The 17,729-nt window shown below is 43.9% G+C and overlaps 1 protein-coding gene and 1 pseudogene across 1 annotated transcript in view; both read left to right on the top strand.

Moving 5' to 3' along the window:
- The window catches only part of LOC138735929 (teashirt homolog 2), a 491,059-nt gene that overhangs the window by 82,149 nt on the left and 391,181 nt on the right, over positions 1 to 17,729 (top strand). The gene's annotated exons all lie outside the window — the stretch shown is intronic.
- Positions 2,379 to 4,155, top strand: LOC138736779 (large ribosomal subunit protein eL31-like; annotated as a pseudogene).

Genomic DNA, 17,729 nt, shown 5'->3' with positions numbered 1-17,729 from the left:
AGACTGAGGTCTGTGAGGCTATGGGAGAGCTGGAGGTGAATCCACAGACACTCAGTGATTCTGAAGGGACTTGCTTTTGCTTCTCCTTCTCTTTGTAAGGGGCACTGGGCAATTTCTGTGATGGCAAGTCTTTGTCTGCCTTGCAGCAGGCTCAATACAATTCTGTGTAATATTACATGTGTTTTATTACATGACAATAAAAGAATCTTGAACATAGTTATGATAAAGCATATCTCAGCTCATCCCATTTGCCTGTGTTCTCTTCATCTTTCCTCTCCATGCACCTACTGGAATATCTTTTAAGTATTACAATTGTACCTACCTCCACTCCTTCCTCTGGCAGCTCATTCATCCAGCAGATTGTTGATTTTTGCTCTGGATTCCAGTCTCTTGTGTCTTGAGTTCACGTGCATTATAGCTTATTGTCAATTATCAAATACATTGTCAATTACATCAGCACCTTTTACTGTAGAGGGCTAATCGGGCCATTGATTACTTTATGTTGATCCATCTGATAGGGCAGCATTTCAACTTTATTCATTTTAGTGATTAATTATTTTTAATTTTTGGCAGTTTTTTCAACCACCATTACCAGTTTTTGGAAGTGACATTTCATATGCAACCATAGAACATTACAGCACAGAAATGGGGCCCTTTGGCCCTTCTAGTCTCTCAAACCATTTTATTTTTGCCTAGCCCCACTGACCTGTGCCCAGACTATAGCTCTCCCTATTTCTCCCATCTGTGTATCTGTCCAATTCTTCTTAAATGTTAAAACTGAGCCCGCATTCACCATTTCATCTGGCACTTCGTTCCACACTTTCACCACTCTCTGTGTGAAGAAGTTTGCTTCATGTTTCCACTAAACTTGCCCCTTTCACTCTTAAGCCATATTCTCTGGTTTGTATTTCACCTACCCCCAGTGGAAAAAGCCTATCTACATTCACTCTGTCTACCCCCCTCATAATTTTAAATGCCTCTATCAAATCTCCCTCATTTTTCTACACTCCAGGGAATAAAGTCCTAACCTGTTTAACATTTCCCTGTAAATCTGTTCCTGAAGACTGGGCAACATCCCTGGAAATTTTCTCTGCACTATTTCTTTCTTATTGATATCATTCCTATAGTTAGGTGACCAAAGCTGCACACAATGCTCCAAATTTGGCTTCACCAATGTCTTAAACAACTTTACCATAACACCCCAACTCTTATACTTCATTACTTTGATGTATGAAGGCCAATCTGCCAAAAGTTCTCTTTACAGTCCTATCCACCTTTGATGCCACTTTCAGGGAATTATACATCTGTATTCCCTGGTCCCTCTGTTCTACCATACTCCTCAGTGCCCTACCATTCATCGTGTATGTCATTTCTTGGTTTGTCCTTCCAAAATGCAACACCTCACAATTGTCTGCATTAAATTCCATCTGCCATTTTTCTGCCCGTTTTTCAAATGGTCCAGATCCCTCTGCAAGCTTTGAAAACCTTCTTCGCTGTCAACAGTGCTTCCATTCTTAGTGTCATCTGTAAACTTGCTGATCCAATTTACCACATTATTATCTAGATAATTGATATGGATGACAAACAACAATGGTCCCAGCACTGATGCCTAAGGCACACCACTAGTCACAGGCCTCCAGTCTGAGAAACCACTATCCACCACTATTCTCTTGCTTCTTCACCATAAATACTAGTGTCTGAACATCTCATAGAAGTATAATCTTTTCTGTTCACTGCCAAAAGAAGGCAATGTATGTTGACATGTGATAGAAGTGTTGACATTTGTAGATGGAAGAAAAATGGATAATCCTAAAATATTAAATAAAATTGATTTTACTTCAGATTTTCAGTGTGATCTGCACATAGTCTGAGTGGAGAGGACTTCTACAAAAATGAGACAACTGAAAGTTTGATCATGTTCAGATATCAGATCAATGGAATATACTCTTTCCAGAGAGAGAGAGCTGTATGTTTAAGTCGCTTCTGGATTTTTTTTTAAGAGGCAGAGAAAGGGAGGAAAAAAATCTGTTAATGGATTAAAAACACCAGGGCCAGAAAGAAAAAAATACATGACTTATAATTTCTGACTGATACTATGGGACCATGGCATTTTAAATCTGTTATAGAACAAATCAGTGCATCCAGAATCTTTATTCCTTAAAATTAACTTATTATATGTACAGCTCTCCAGTTGAGATTATTTGGGCTGAAAACTGCCCATTCAAGGCTCCAAACCTATGTTTACTCCTAATAATCAATTTGTGCTCAAATCTTAAATCCTCCTTGTCAGTCTTTTCTTGGAGATGTTTGAAACTGAGTAAGTGCTTCTTAACATCTATCCCCGAGGTCACCTTCCTTTTTCGACATCCTTCAGCAAAATGTCTCCAGCAAAGAAAGGTGGAGAGAAAAAGAAAGGGCGTTCTACTATTAACAAGGTGGTTACCTGGGAATGGAGGACCTCAGTTTTCTTCAGGCTGACTTCCAGGCCAAACATTTTGGCAGTTTCCGCAAAACAGGACGTCAAGCGCTGAAGAGCTGGCTCTGAATGGGCAACTAAAGCGGCATCATCTGCAAAGAGTAGTTCACGGACAAGTTTCTCTTGTGTCTTGGTGTGAGCTTGCAGGCGCCTCAGATTGAAGAGACTGCCATCCGTGCAGTACCGGATGTAAACAGAGTCTTCATTGTTGAGGTCTTTCATGGCTTGGTTCAGCATCATGCTGAAGAAGATTGAAAAGAGGGTTGGTGCGAGAACACAGCCTTGCTTCACACCATTGTTAATGGAGAAGGGTTCAGAGAGCTCATTGCTGTATCTGATCCGACCTTGTTGGTTTTCGTGCAGTTGGATAATCATGTTGAGGAACTTTGGGGGGCATCCGAGGCGCTCTAGTATTTGCCAAAGCCCTTTCCTGCTTACGGTGTCGACGGCTTTGGTGAGGTCAACAAAGGTGATGTAGAGTCCTTTGTTTTGTTCTCTGCACTTTTCTTGGAGCTGTCTGAGGGCAAAGACCCCACATCTCCATCGGGCACACAAAACTCAAAACGGTCAACCAGTTTACCTATCTCGGCTGCACCATTTCATCAGATGCAAGGATCGACAACGAGATAGACAACAGACTCGCCAAGGCAAATAGCGCCTTTGGAAGACTACACAAAAGAGTCTGGAAAAACAACCAACTGAAAAACCTCACAAAGATAAGCGTATACAGAGCCGTTGTCATACCCACACTCCTGTTCGGCTCCGAATCATGGGTCCTCTACCAGCATCATCTATGGCTCCTAGAACGCTTCCACCAGCGTTGTCTCCGCTCCATCCTCAACATTCATTGGAGCGCTTTCATCCCTAACGTCGAAGTACTCGAGATGGCAGAGGTCGACAGCATCGAGTCCACGCTGCTGAAGATCCAGCTGCGCTGGGTGGGTCACGTCTCCAGAATGGAGGACCATCGCCTTCCCAAGATCGTGTTATATGGCGAGCTCTCCACTGGCCACCGTGACAGAGGTGCACCAAAGAAAAGGTACAAGGACTGCCAAAAGAAATCTCTTGGTGCCTGCCACTTTGACCACCGCCAGTGGGCTGAAATCGCCTCAAACCGTGCATCTTGGCGCCTCACAGTTTGGCGGGCAGCAACCTCCTTTGAAGAAAACCGCAGAGCCCACCTCACTGACAAAAGGCAAAGGAGGAAAAACCCAACACCCAACCCCAACCAACCAATTTTCCCCTGCAACCGCTGCAACCGTGTCTGCCTGTCCCGCATCGGACTTGTCAGCCACAAACGAGCCTGCAGCTGACGTGGACATTTACCCCCTCCATAAATCTTCGTCCGCGAAGCCAAGCCAAAGAAAGAAGAACCTGGAAATATACAATAAATGTGCACAAGCGGATCCACATCATCGGTTTTAAGAGACGTGCTCCACGTACAATTATGGAGATTTACAAATTGCTGTGAAGGAAATGGGCACTCCCAATGTCCGCATAGATACTCATCTTTACAGGGCTGTGTGGGCCAAGGGTGTGAGGAATGTTCCAGATTGAATTTGTGTGCATTTATCTCTCTTAACAAACTCTCCGCATTGGTTATATATGTTCCTGTCACATCATACAAAAGTATACAGACAGTCAACATTAATTTAAAAACTGAAACCCAACCTGTTTAAAAGAATAAATAGTAATTTGACTTTTTTTTTAAACTGAGTAAGTGACATGTTTGGCTATGTTTGGAATATGGTGTGTGTGAACTGAAGAGCTGGTCTGTTTATAATCAACACATTAAATAACAGGCAGAATGTTGGTCTTTAACATCTGTGAAATGGTTTGAAAACTAGCAATTTCTTTTGACCTCTCAACTATCATGTTCCCACTTTTTATTTGATGCTTCATAATGTCATCTTATTATGATTATGTTTAGAGAAACTTCCAGCGATGCTGAGAGGCCTAAACATCTTAGACATTTATATTGCACAGTGAAAATCACAAGGTTTGAGATTATATTTAATGTATCTGAATAGTTAGGATGAGAAGCTTGCATCTATCTGATTGTAGAAATTATTCAAATCGAAATGACAGGTATGTCTTCAAGTTACTACTTCTAGTGATACAACTTGAGTATTGCTGCTTCTGCTATCTGTTGAAAGTAGCTTGAGATTTGACATTAACATTTAAGCATTTAACGATTTGGGCCTAGATATGAGTGGACTGTCCAACTTCCAATGCACTCTGTTTTTGATGTTTAACTGCATTTAGTCCTGTGTTGCAACTTAAGTGGGGTGGTATTTCATCTTTGTGTATACCTGCAACCATTTCTCCAGCACGAATCCCGACTCATCACAGAACATCCTCAGCCACGACTATAATATAGAGTGGAGGAGAGGCTGCCTGTCATTGTGGGCTGCACTTCGGCTGCTGAGGATCCTCAGAACCTCACAGAGACCCAGATTTGACTTGCCTGTCTATGCCATTGAGCACATTAGGTACTATCATGCAGTATGATGCATATTGTGACTGAGGCCCTGCCCAGAGCTGTACAGTGGTCACTTTACCATTCTGTCATGGACAGATCCTTCTCCAGAGGTAAGATTAATTAAGATGAGCTCAAGAGGACTGATCTGATGATAGGCTCAATTCCTCTTACCTGCATTTTCCCCATATCCCTCAACTCCTTTGCTATGTAAAAATCTAACCAAACTGTCTTAAATATGTTTACTAAGGTAGCCTCCACTGCTTCAATGGACAGAGAATTCCACAGATTCACTACCATCTGGGAAAAGCAGTTTCTCCTCATCTCTGTCCTAAATCTACTACCCTGAATCTTGAGGCTATGTCCCTTAGTTATGGTCTCCCCCACCAAAGGAAACAGCTTGCCTACCTCTATTTTATCTGTGCCTTTTATAATTGTATATGTTTCTGTAAGGCGGAGGCCCTGGCCTCGGTTGAGTGAGGCAGGCGGAGGCCCCGGTCCGGGCAGAAGCGAGGGGGAGGCGGCGGCCCCGGCCTCGGTCGAGTGAGGCAGGCAGAGGCCCCGGCCTCGGTCGAGTGAAGCAAGCAGAGGCCCCAGTCCGGGCAGAAAGAAGGAGGCGGCGGCCCTAGTCCGGGCACAGGGAAAGCAGCGGCGGCCCCGGCCCCGGTCCGGGCAGTATGGTCCAACCAAGGAGGGGAGGAAGGCCCCTCCAGCCCGGGTAAGAATCCTGCATAGGAGAAGGCCACTCCGATATAAAACCTACGACCCAAGGACCTCGCTGCCACGTCCCAGCTTGCTTGGCCACGGCACACGAACCATGGGTGTAAAGGGTGGAGCTAGTACTGCGCACACTGCACTCCACCTAAAAGCTCCTTTGTGCAGGCCCGAGGACATGTCCACGTCCTCCCCCTCCATGTCCTCCCCCTCAAAAGATGCTCACAAACTCAAGCTAGCATGCTGGAACATCAGAACCATGCTAGACAAGGCTGACAGCCACCGACCTGAACGTCAGTCTGCCCTCATCGCACATGAACTCCTCAGACTTGACATTGACATAGCCACACACAGTGAAGTCCGCCTTGCAGATGTAGGAGGCCTCCAAGAATGCGGCGCGGGCTACACACTCTACTGGTCTGGCAAGCCTATGGATGAACGACGCCTATCTGGTGTAGGCTTCATGGTCAAGAACTCCATTGCCTCCAAACTCGAAAACCTCCCGACAGGCCACTCGGACCGGATCATGTCTATGCGACTCCCCCTTCAAAACAAGCGTCGCATCACCCCCATCAGTGTCTATGCTCCAACCCTCCAGGCAGAACAAGCAGAAAAGGACAAGTTCTACACTGATCTGCGAAACCTCATTCAACGCATCCCTACAGCCGACAAGGTTGTTATCCTTGGCGACTTCACCGCTCGCGTCGGCAAAGACTCAGAAACCTGGCCAGGAATCCTGGGCAAGCATGGTGTCGGCAAGTGCAACGACAACGGGCGCCTCCTGTTGGAACTCTGCGCAGAACAGCGGCTTGTCATTACAAACACCCTTTTTCAGCAGAGGGACAGCCTGAAGACTACCTGGATGCATCCCCGATCCAAACACTGGCACCTCCTGGACTACGTCCTGGTGCGAGAAAGAGACAAACGAGATGTGCTCCACACCAGGGTCATGCCCAGCGCAGAATGCCACACTGACCACCGGCTGGTTCGCTGCAAGCTCAACCTTCACTTCAAGCCAAAGTCCAGGAACAGTAAAGCCCCGAGAAAGAGGTTCAATGTTGGAAACCTGCAGTCAGACGAAGTGAGAGGAAACTTCCAGGCAAACCTCAAAGCAAAGCTCGAGGATACAATCCGCCTCACGGACTCGTCCCCTGAAACCCTCTGGGATCAGCTGAAGACTACCATACTGCAATCCACTGAAGAGGTACTGGGCTTCTCCTCCAGGAAAAACAAGGACTGGTTCGACGAAAACAACCAGGAAATGCAGGAGCTGCTGGCAAAGAAGCGAGCTGCCCACCAGGCTCACCTTGCAAAGCCGTCCTGGCCAGAGAAAAAACAAGCCTTCCGTCACGAATGCAGCCATCTTCAGCGCAAACTCTGGGAGATCCAAAATGAGTGGTGGACTAGCCTCGCCAAACGAACCCAGCTCACCGCAGACATTGGCGACTTCAGGGGTTTCTACGAGGCTCTAAAGGCTGTGTACGGCCCCTCAGCCCTAGTCCAAAGCAAAGTCCTCCTCAGTGACAAGATCTCCATCGTCAACCGATGGTCAGAACACTTCCAATCTCTTTTCAGTGCCAACCACTCAGTCCAAGAATCCGCCCTGCTCCATCTCCCTCAACAGCCCCTAAGGCTAGAGCTGGATGAGGTCCTCACCCGGGAAGAGACATATAAGGCAATTAAACAACTGAAAAGTGGCAAAGCAGCAGGTGTGGATGGAATCCCCCCAGAGGTCTGGAAGGCTGGCGGCAAAACTGTGCATGCCAAACTGCATGAGTTTTTCAAGCTCTGCTGGGACCAAGGAAAGCTGCCTCCGGACCTTCGTGATGCCATCATCATCACCCTGTACAAAAACAAAGGCAAGAAATTAGACTGCTCAAACTACAGGGGAATCATGCTGCTCTCCATTGCAGGCAAAATCTTCGCTAGGATTCTCCTAAATAGAATAATACCTAGTCTCGCCGAGAATGTTCTCCCACAATCACAGTGCGGCTTTCAGGCAAACAGAGGAACTACTGACATGGTCTTTGCCCTCAGACAGCTCCAAGAAAAGTGCAGAGAACAAAACAAAGGACTCTACATCACCTTTGTTGACCTCACCAAAGCCTTCGACACCGTGAGCAGGAAAGGGCTTTGACAAATACTAGAGCACCTCGGATGCCCCCCAAACTTCCTCAACATGGTTATCCAACTGCACGAAAGCCAACAAGGTCAGATCAGATACAGCAATGAGCTCTCTGAACCCTTCTCCATTAACAATGGCATGAAGCAAGGCTGCGTTCTCGCACCAACCCTCTTTTCAATCTTCTTCAGCATGATGCTGAAACAAGCCATGAAAGACCTCAACAATGAAGATGCTGTTTACATCCGGTACCGCACGGATGGCAGTGTCTTCAATCTGAGGCGCCTGCAAGCTCACACCAAGACACAAGAGCAACTTTTCCGTGAACTACTCTTTGCAGACGATGCCGCTTTAGTTGCCCATTCAGAGCCAGTTCTTCAGCGCTTGACGTCCTGTTTTGCGGAAACTGCAAAAATGTTTGGCCTGGAAGTCAGCCTGAAGAAAACTGAGGTCCTCCATCAGCCAGCTCCCCACCATGACTACCAGGCCCCCCACATCTCCATAGGGCACACAAAACTCAAAACGGTCAACCAGTTTACGTATCTCGGCTGCACCATTTCATCGGATGCAAGGATTGACAACGAGATAGACAACAGACTCACCAAGGCAAATAGCACCTTTGGAAGACTACACAAAAGAGTCTGGAAAAACAACCAACTGAAAAACCTCACAAAGATCAGCGTGTACAGAGCTGTTGTCATACCCACGCTCCTGTTTGGCTCCGAATCATGGGTCCTCTACCGGCATCACCTACGGCTCCTAGAACGCTTCCACCAGCGTTGTCTCCGCTCCATCCTCAAGATTCATTGGAGCGACTTCATCCCTAACATCGAAGTACTCGAGATGGCAGAGGCTGACAGCATCGAATCCACGCTGCTGAAGATCCAACTGCGCTGGGCAGGTCACGTCTCCAGAATGGAGGTCCATCGCCTTTCCAAGTTCGTGTTATATGGCGAGCTCTCCACTGGCCACTGTGACAAAGGTGCACCAAAGAAGAGGTACAAGGACTGCCTAAAGAAATCTCTTGGTGCCTGCCACATTGACCACCGCCAGTGGGCTGATCTCACCTCAAACCGTGCATCTTGGCGCCTCACAGTTCGGCGGGCAGCAACCTTCTTTGAAGAAGACCGCAGAGCCCACCTCACTGACAAAAGGCAAAGGAGGAAAAACCCAACACCCAACCCCAACCAACCAATTTTCCCCTGCAACCGCTGCAACCATGTCTGCCTGTCCCGCATCGGACTTGTCAGCCACAAACGAGCCTGCAGCTGACGTGGACATTACCCCTCCGTAAATCTTCGTCCGCGAAGCCAAGCCAAAGAAAAGAATGTTTCTGTAAGACCCCCTCTCATTCTTCTAAATCCCAGCGAGTAGAGACTCAGATGACTCAATCTCTCCACATAGGCTAGCTCCCTCATCTCTGGTCCCTTGGATTGACTCATTTTTGAACCAATAAGCGTGGCAATGCTCTTCAGAACATGGCTAAACTTGTTCAGTGCTGATAAAACTAAATGACTCAGCGGGAGACATTGAAACTCCACACCCAGAGTACATTCTGTTATCCTTGCCTCTACAGAGCAAAATAGCTCTAGTCCATCAGCTGATGTGGTTGATGGGAAATGTTCATTAATGATGTTAGAAAAGGTGGAGAAAAGATGTTACTAGAACTGACTGGTGTGTGAATTATAAGTTAAGGGTGGACAGGCTGGAAGTATTCTCTGTGGCGCAAATTTTTTTTAAAAATTTTAAAAGTCCCATCAGAACCAAAAAGAGCCTAAAAATCTTCTAAAACAAATCCGTACTTTCTGCTGCCAACCGATTCAAGAAAACACCAAATTTCTGCCTTTTGGCACCAAAGGAGCCAAATCTGGCAACTCTAGGACTAGCATAAGTAGACAACTTGATCAGCATGGACAAGTTGGCCTGAAGAGGTTGCTTCTGTGATTTAAAACTCTCCAACTTGATTCCTTATGATGAGATTTCCTTGCCTGTGTTTGACCTTGTATAACTGGCTCTGGAATTGATTGTGAGCACTTCCATGCTGCTTCTGCGGAGATTAGGACATAAGAAGTAAGATCAGGATAGTCCTGACCTTTCAACTGTGCTTGGCACTCATTAAGATTATGACTAAGCTTCTATTTTGGTGCCATTTTCTCTGATCAACCTCTTATCCAATAATTGTTTTGTAACCAGAAATCTATCAGTCTTTCTTTTAAAAGACTACAATGACTGAAGTTCCATTCAATCAATGGAACACAGAATTTAAAGAGTCATTTGCCTGTGATTAAAGAAATTTCACCCATCCTAGCCTGACAGTGTCTTTGCTCTATTCTGAAACGGTGGCTCTCAGGCAGGGGAAACCTCTCTGTAGCGTCGAGTGTACGAATTCCTTGAAAAATATTTAAATGCAATCTGTTCTCAGTATTCTAAACTCAGGAGAACACAATCCAAGTCTACTCATTCTCTCCTTGTATGGTAAACCTGCCATCCCTGAAAACAGACCAGTGAATCGTTGCTGCATTCTCTTTATGGCAAGTGGATCTTGGATTAGGAAACCAAAACTTCATGCAGTGCCACAGATATTGTCTCAAGTTGTTACACAGTGCAATGAGACATTCTTTTCCCCGTATTCAAATGCTCTCAAAATAATGGCTAATGGAGAATGTCCCCTTAGTTATCTATCGATTTATTTATTTATTGCTGCATCATCATGTTAGCCTTCTTTAAGGTCATCTGGAACATGTCCATTATCACTTACCAAACACTCTGCTTTTCTATTTTTTTCCACACTACTCTTCTCCAAAAGCCTCTCAGTCCTCTTCTGTACCTGCATTCTCACACAGATTTGTGTTATTGGCAAAATTGGCATTTTGTCTCCTCTGCCAATTTGTTGATAATAGATTGTGAAATACTGGGGTCCACACTCTAATAACCTGCCAACCTGAGTACAATTTATTTCCATTTGGCTTTCTGCCTGATGATCAGTTTTCAATTAATGTCAGTAGATCATCTTGAATGGTGTTCTCTAGTATTGTTGACCATCCTCCAGACTGAGGTTGCTGGTTAGTTTAACGGAGCATGCTCGACCATCTTAATTGCCTTTGGAAAATCCAGTTGCACCACCTCTGTAGGTCACATTTCACAAGTCACGTTCACAACAAACTCTGGTAGATTAGTAAAACATGATTTTTATTTTGCACATTTATGTTGCCACAGACGGCTGTGGAGACCAAGTCATTGGATATATTTAAAGCAGAAGTTTTAAATTAATAATGGTGTCCAAGGTTATGGGGAAAATCTGCGTAGGTTTTCTCCAGTGGCTCTGGTTTCCTCCCACCATTCAAAATGTGCTGGGGCTGTAGGTTAATATGGAGCAAATTAGGTGCCACAGACTCTTAGACCAAAATGGTTTGTTATTGTGCTAAATGACTAAATTTTAAAAAATTAAATTTAAAGCAAGAGAATGGGGTTGAGAAAAAAAGTAAATCAGCCATCTTTCAAATGCAATGGCCTAATTCTGCTCCTGCGTCCTATGGTTCTGCTAGTAGTAAAATGATACTACTGCCACATCTTGTGGGGCTATCCTCTGTCTGGGATAGTGAGTTGAGAGATTGTGATGGAGGAATCTGGCACAGTCTTGCAAGGTTAGCACTGCAGCGACAGGCTGTTGTGTATTTTGTCTCTCCACAGTTGGGAAAACAGAATCCACTTACTCATGAAGGCGATTTTGCAGGGTTAACTCTGAGATTAAGTATCAGAGAGAGGCTGTATCTTCTATTAGAAGTGGATTGAATATACAGTCAAGTTGGCTCCAGTAGCCTTGTAGTGAGGAGAGGTTGTGTTATTTTTGTCAGTCATGTTAGCTTTGGGTTTAAGAGGGAAAAGAAGTTATTACACCACAATTCTTCAGCTCTCAGGCTTTGAAGATACAGATGTAAATAGGGTATGGTAAATGCCGTTTTAGAACGTATATTTCTCTCTGAAAATCATTCTGTTTTGAATCATGCTGAAATAATTATTTTTTATTATAATTTAGATATCAAATGTATATTTAGATAATTGGCAACAAACTCAAGGTGCTACATAAAAGCAGTCATAAAACACTACAGCACAGCAGAGGCCCTTTGGCCCTTGATGTTGTGCTGACCCATATTCCTTTTCCCTCCCCACCCATAACCCTCTATATTTATCCATCCATGCGCCTGTCTAGGAATCTCTTAAAATGCCCCTAATATTTCAGCCTCCACCATCATCACCCCTGGCGAGGCATTCCAGCTACCCACAACTCTACCACTAAACTTCCTTCCCTTCACTTTGTACACATGTCCTCTAGTGTTTGCTATTCCTGCCCTAGGAAATGGGTGCTGGTTGTCCAACCTATCTATTCCTCATAATTTTGTTGACCTCTAGTAAGCCTCCTCTCATCCTTCTACGCTCCAAAGAGAAAAGCCCAAGCTCTGCTAACCTTGCGTCAGAAGACTTATTTTTCAATCCAGGTAACATCCTGGTAAATCTTATTTGCACCCTCTCCAGAGCTTCCACATCCTTGATATAATGAGGTGACCAGAGCTGAATACAATACACCGAATGTGGTCTCACCAGAGATTTATAGAGTTGCAACGTGACCTCTCTAGTCTTGAATTCAATACCCCTACTAATGAAGGCTAGCATCTCTTGGGCCTTCTTAACTATCCCATCAACCTGTGCGACGACCTTGAGGGATAGATGGATTTGGGCCCCAAGGTCCCTCCATTCATCTAAACTTAAGTAACTGACCATTAACTCTGTATAAACCCTTCTGGTTTGTCCTTCCAAAATGCATCACCCTATATGGATTGAACTCCATCTGCCACTTCTCTGCCCAACTTTGCATTCTCTCTATATCCTCTTGTAATCTTCAACAACCTTCAGCTCTATCCACAACTCCCCTAAGCTTCATATCATCTGCATGACTACCTGTCACACTCACCCCCATTGTCCTGAAATGCTTAGAGAGGTTCGTCATTGGGCACATCAAGCTCTGACTTCCCCCATCTCAAAACCCCTACAGTTCACATTACAGACCCTACCGCTCTACGGACAATGCTGTCGCCACTGCCCTCCATCTTGCCCTCACCCACCTGGAAAACAAGGTCTCAAATGTTTAAATGCTGTTTATTGACTTCAACTCAGCATTCAACACAATCATATCACAGAACTTGATAATGAAGTTAAGCCTGCTGGGTCAAAACACCTCCCTCTGCAATTGGATTCTTGACTTCCTGTCGGGGAGATCTTGGGCAGTCCAGATTGGTAATAGCATCTCCAAGGCCATCACACTGAGCATGCCCCCCCTCGCAAAGTGCTGTGTGCTGAGTCCACTGCTGTTCACTTAATTGAACCATGACTGTGCAGCTAAACAAAGCTCAAATCACATCAAGTTTGTTGACGACACAACTGTGGTGGGCCTGATCAGTAAGAATGAGGAGTCAACATACAGAGATGAAGTGCAGTCACTAATGGACTGGTGCAGAGCCAACAACCTGTATCTGAACTTTAATAAAACAAAAGAGATGGGGACCACACTCCGCTAACCATTGACGGCTCCACCGTTGAGGTCATCAAGAATATCAAGTTCCTGGGAGTTCACTTGGCGGAGAACCTCACATTGTCCCTTAACATAAGTTCCATAGCCAAGAAAGCCCAGCAGCACCTCTACGTCCTGTGAAGGCTGATGAAAGTTCATCTCCCACCCTCCATTCTCACTACATTCTATAGAGGATGTATTGAGACCATCCTGTGCAACTTCATCACCACCTGGTTTGGAAGCTGTGGCTTCTTGGACTGCAAGACCCTGCAGACAATAGTGAAATCAGTGGTAAAGATCATTGGGGGCTCTCTCCCTACCATTAAGGGCATTTACAACACATAATGTAGGCGAAAGACACAAAACATTGTGATTTACTCCACACACCTCTCATGTAAACTGTTCTCCCTTCTGTCCTCTGGTAGGAGGTACTGCAGCACTTGGGCCCTGACATCCAGATTGGGCAACAGCTTTTTCCCCCAAGCCATCAGACTCCTGAACTCCCAGAACATTTGGGGATTGGTTACTGTGGATTGCTAATGTATAAGTCTAAATATTTTAAATATAGGTTAGAATAAAGTTCAACAAATTTATGTAAATATCCTCCGTGTTCTGGAGCAACATTATCTCGTCTTTACCGTGTAAGCATGGTATGAACAATAAATAAAAGTGACGACTTGAAACTTACCTATCCTTCATCCTCTTCATCCCGGTCACAGACCAGTGGTCCGAAAACGGATCCTTGTACTCCACTAGTTGCTGACCTCCAGGCAGAATACTTTCCTTCCACTACTACTCTCTGCTTTCTACCTGCAAGCCAATTTTTTTATCCACACAGCCAAAGTTCCATGGATCCCAGGCCTCATGACTTGCTGACCGAGTCTCTCATAGGGGACCTTGTCAAATGCCTTGCTAAAATCCATGTAGACCACATCTACCGCCCTACCCTCGTCAACTTCCTTTGTTACCTTCTCAAAATTAGGCTCTTGAAGCATGATCTTCCCTTCACAAAGCCATGCTGACTATCCTTGAGTAGATTGTACTTCTCCAAATGCTCATAGATCCTATACTTAAGAATCCTCTCCAATAGTTTGCACATTATTGGCCTAAGACTCACTGGTCTCTAGTTCCCAGGATACTCCCTATTACCTTTTTTAAGCAAGGGGACTACATTTGCCATTCTCCTATTACCCTATGGGTAATTGCCATTACCCTATGGCTAAAGAGGACTCAAAAATCATAGCTGCTGCTCCAGCTATCTCTTCCCTCACTTCCCACAGCAACCTGGGGTATATCGCGACTGGCCCTGGGGACTTCAATCGATGTTTTTAAGAGGATTCAACAATCTCCCAATTCTCCAGCACACGGGCCTGTTGTATCCTGGCCTCACCTTTTAAGACAGCTGAAGGATAAACTATGGTGACATATGGCATCAGAATTCATTTGAATAATTCAAGTATGTGAAAAATCTTTTCAGTCATTAAAGCACTGATGTGTGCAGAGGTTACCACTGCAGGTGCAAGGATCTCAAAATTTGTCAGTTCCGCTCAGATACAAATGTGTAATACAGTTCCAAACAGCATATAATTCAACTTTATTCTCTGTGCTCACATTGCCTTGAGAGTAGACCTACGATATGCTTTTTTTTAATGGTAGAATACCAATGGTCGTAGTGAAAAGTGCTCATCTTGTAATTGGAGGACTCACCTGTCACAGCAAACAAACCTGTGTGGGTGTTGCAGTTATAAATGTTGTTGAACCTGCTATTGTAGATTTCCTTGATGGGTGCTGAAATTCCTTGCTGCATCAAATGTTAGCGATAAAAATGTGAAGCTTCACAGTCTAGGCTTGGTGTTTCTGTGCTCTGCAATCTGACTAACAAACAAGACCATTTTTACTATCCTAATGTTGTCCACTGCTTGGCAATATTGCAACACTCAAGAACGCAGCAATTCCCAAATCTTTTAAAAATATTGTTACTTCTGAAAGTAAACACATACTTTTCGGGGGAAAGATGAACGCTTTTAGCTGTTTCATGGAAAGACCAAGTGAATGTTTTGAGTGCATCGATACAGACTTCAGGGACAGTATTCTCAGACAATACACATGCTATAACATCACCAGCCTTGATGTACATGTAATGTCTGCTATGATTTCTTATTTTTAAAAAAGTTATTTTAAGTATAAATTGAAAATGATAATGCTTCTCAATGTCAAAAAATGTTTTCATTATTTGTCAATTTTCCTAATTTTTAAAAAAAACTTTTTTTCACTTGTGAATGGACACTGACATTTCAAATGCACTTTTACCTCTAGAAGCTAAACTTTAAAGATAGGCTGCTAGAATTAATTTTGTTCCCATATGACCTTGCCTCAACAAATTCACACTCAAGTTTTTTTTTAATACAATGATCTGTATATCATGAATTCACAGACTCATTGTCTGGAGGACAATGGAGTTAGCAATAAAACCCCATAAACTAATGATATCCAATTTTTCAACAAATTTATGACGTTGTGGCATTATGTTATTGGACAGGCAGCACTGTGATACATTACTGCTGCTTATTGAAATACCATGACATCCTGTTTTTAACTAACATATCAAAGTTGAATCATGTCACAGAAATCTAGTTATGGTGAAGGTTTGTGAATAATGACGACCCATAAATGATCATTTCTTTCCCAGTGTTCAAGAGTACATTTGAACTCAGAAAGTAATACTTCAACTGCTATTTCCACTAACATGATGGAAATATTGAGAAGGGTTGGAGTTTTCTTATCCTCCTTCTGTTTATTTCTTCTTTCTCATTCCTGTTGTCATGCTATTCTGTGACAGGACCATAAGGAGATGTATCGAAATTGCATTTCCTCTGAGACTAGAAATTCTAATGTGTGAAATAGAAGTATTGGTGAAGAAGGGGCCTTGAATCTGGAGTATGTTGGTTTAATGTTAAGTAGGAATCTGCTGAATGTACTCTCTCCATTGCAAAATTCTAATCTTGATTCCCTGTGAGGACAAGATTGAGACAGATGTGATCTACCAGCGGCAAATGCAAAGGCATTGGTCTTCGTCATAATGTAACAAAAAGACACAGAAATGCTGGAGGAACTCAGCAGATCTTGCAGCGTCCGTAGGAGGTAAAGAAATATTACCGACATTTCAGGCCTGAGCTTTTCTTCAACCTTGAAGAGGGGCTCAGGCTCAAAATGTTGGTGATGCAGCTTTACCTCCTATGGACACTGAGAGACCTGCTGGGTTCCTCCAGCATTTCTGTGTTTTTATTACAAACACGGCATTTGCAGACTTTTCATGTTTCACTCCTTGTAACTAAGTGAACATTGCTTAGGAAGCTGGAACCAGTCTGGTGTGAGATTAATCATTTATTTATTTTTGTAAAATATTCCATGGAAGAAATATGTAATTTTTATCACCCTTGGCCACATCTTGGTGTTACTGTCAAGTAATCAGCTTCAGATTCAGGAAAATAAAATCAATGAAATTGTTGTTTGTGGAAATTGCATTCCTAGAGATTTTTTTTAAAATTGAGTTTCAGTTCAATGAAAATGTTTAGGAGAATCAATTCCAATAGTTAGCTTATATCTCACACAAAGGAAGATGTTTGTGGTTGTTCCAGGTCAATCTTCTCATCCCTGAAACATCCCTGCAAGAAATCATCAGTTGAGTATCCTTGGCCTAACCATGTGCAGCTCCTTGCATCCTATGGAATTTACTGATGGCTGCACAATATTTAATTCCATTCACAATTCCTCAGCAAATAAAGCAGCCCATGCCTGCATAGAGAAAGTCCTGGGCAGCATTCGAAAATGAACTATTCAGTGGTAACATGAATCATAAAAGCACTAAATGACAGGCGTGAGTTTTACCACTGGTCAAGGACATTGAATTGCCTTGCCATCATCATGTACCACAATTAACCAGAAACTCAACAGGACCAACCACATAAATAGTGTGGTTGGGTTTCATTTTCCTTCACAAAGCCTTTCCTCTGCAGATGGGAAGCAGATTGGGAGTCCGATGAAATACTCTCTATTGGCCAAGGTGTGTGCATTCAACAGCCCTCAAGAAGTTGTCATCCAGGACAAGGCAGCTTCTTTATCACCCTAAATGTTCAGTAAAACCAGGACTTGTGCACAGTAGCAACAATGTGTACCATGTACAAAAACTACTACAATTACTCTCCAACTCAATCCTGACAGCAACTTCCAAAACTCAGCTTTCACACTGAGATCCCAGTAAATTGGTGTGTCAACAACCCTTGTCAGGTCTGGTCAGAGCGTTCACACGGAACCAAAAAAAAACTGGCTCAGTTTGACCTTTTACATGGGGACGAGGCATCCCGGTGCTAAA

Source organism: Narcine bancroftii, chromosome 6, assembly GCF_036971445.1.
Source record: "Narcine bancroftii isolate sNarBan1 chromosome 6, sNarBan1.hap1, whole genome shotgun sequence".
NCBI classification, from domain to species: domain Eukaryota; kingdom Metazoa; phylum Chordata; class Chondrichthyes; order Torpediniformes; family Narcinidae; genus Narcine; species Narcine bancroftii.
Note: the sequence above shows the minus strand (reverse complement) of the source record. Positions and strands in the feature narration are given on the sequence as shown.